The 2063-nt window shown below is 39.7% G+C and overlaps 1 non-coding gene across 1 annotated transcript; it reads left to right on the forward strand.

Annotated features, from left to right (window-relative positions):
- Positions 1–845: 845 nt before the first annotated feature.
- Positions 846–952, forward strand: LOC141716266 (small nucleolar RNA R71). The gene has a single exon (XR_012572981.1). It is a non-coding gene; the product is annotated as a small nucleolar RNA R71 (small nucleolar RNA).
- The last annotated feature ends 1111 nt before the right edge of the window (positions 953–2063 follow it).

Genomic DNA, 2063 nt, shown 5'->3' on the forward strand with positions numbered 1-2063 from the left:
AGGCTCTTCGGTTTGCTGAATTTTGGGGCTTGCGACCTTTCCAGACCTCAAGGTGATGGCGTTCACCTGTTCTTTAACTTCCCTCTTTCCTGGATTGGCTTCTGTATCACTAGGAAGCATTCCTGGTGGTCGATTCAATAAGGCATTAGCAATTTGCCCTATTTGGTTCTCCAGAGTCTTGATAGAATCAGCCTGGCTTTGGCATATAAGAGCCTGGTTTTTACATATAAGCCTCAACTCCTCCAATTCAGAATTTTCATTCGAAGATAGATCTGTATCATGAGTTTTTTGTTGAAGTTGGAGTTGTTGTCTTGGTGCAAATTGTTGCTGAAAACCAGGAGGGTTGAATTGTTTTGCTCCAAACTACTGGAACGGCTGTTGCATCGCATTCTGATTGTTGCTCCAGTTGAAATTAGGATGATTCCAGTTGTCAGGATGATAAAGTGTCTGGAACTGGTTGCTGCGATCTCTGAAAGTTGCTCACAAACTGAGCTGAGTCACTAGATATAGCGTATTGCTCTGTCACATGCGGACATGCACAAAGCTCACAAACACTAATTATCTGCTTAACACCATAGTTAGCTAGAGAATCGATCTTCATAGACAACGCTTTTAGTTGAGCAGTGATAGCTGTAGCTGTATCCACTTCAAGAACTCCTGCTACCTTGCCCTGTGGACATCTCTGGGTTGGATACTGATATTCATTAGCAGCCATCAGTTCAATTAGATCATAAGCTTCCTTATAGCTCTTTGCCCATAATGCTTCGCCTGCTGCTGCATCGAGCATGGGTCTGGACTGTGCTTCCAAACAGTTATAGAAGCAATTGATGATCATCCAATCAGGCATTCTATGATGAGGACACTTCATAAGCATCTCCTTGTAGCGCTCCCAAGCTTCACACAAAGATTCTCCCATTTGCTGGACAAATTGAGTAAGAGCATTCCTCATTGCAGCTGTCTTCGCCATAGGGATGAATTTAGTAAGAAATTTCTGAGCAAGATCCTCCCAAGTAGTAATCGAACCAGCTGGTAGAGAGTGTAACCAGTTCTTAGCTTTCTCCTTCAGAGAGAATAGGAATAATCCCAGCTTTATAGCATCTTCAGAAACTCCATTGAACCTGAAGGTATCGCAGATCTCAATGAAATCCCTAATATGCATATTGGGATCTTCAGTTAGACAACCCCCAAACTGGATTAAATTCTGCACCCATTGAATTATGCCAGGCTTGATCTCAAAGGTATTAGCTGTGATAGCTGGCCGGACAATGCTAGATTGAATGTCATTGATCTTGGGTTGAGAAAAATCCATCAAGGCTTTCGTTCGTGCTGCTGGATCTCCCATTGTAATGAGTACCTGAAACACAACAAATAAACCGTGAGAGTAAAAGAGTCCGAGTCAGTGAACTTTAACGACCACTGATGACAAGCACATAAACTAAAAATTAACACCGATACCCCAGCAGCGGCGCCAAAAACTTGTTAGGGCAAAAACACGCGTTAATATTCACGCAAGTATACGCGTTCACAAGTAGTATAAGATATAAATCAGATTTGTTCCCACAGAGACTGGTTTCGGTTAAGTTCAATTTATGCACCTATGCAACAATGTATGGTTATCAATCAATGCTAAGATGAATAATAAATTGGGTTTTTATTAAACTAAGAGATTATACTAAATAACATTAACTAAGAGAATTGAGGTTGAATTACTATATATGACAAATATGGGATTCCAACTTCATTAAATACTTCATTCAATAGCCTTATTATTCTTAACCTTAGCATGTATTGGTGATGACACTAATCAGATAACACGAAATTAGTAAAAGCCAACTTTCGTTGTACGAATACCCTACTACCAAGCATCCACAAAAGAGATAGAAGTTGAATAGACACCAATTATGCTTAGTCCTTATATGTCTATAAGAATTGAAAACATAACGGTCTAATGCGCAAGTTATCTATCGTGATTACATAGGGCAAGTAAGATGGTTAAAATTACCTACGAATCATGCATAACAAATACATAAACCTATGCTAGTATGGCAAGTTCTAAATTTCTA

The sequence above is a fragment of the Apium graveolens genome, chromosome 3 (genome assembly GCF_009905375.1).
Source record: "Apium graveolens cultivar Ventura chromosome 3, ASM990537v1, whole genome shotgun sequence".
Taxonomy (NCBI): Eukaryota; Viridiplantae; Streptophyta; class Magnoliopsida; order Apiales; family Apiaceae; genus Apium; species Apium graveolens.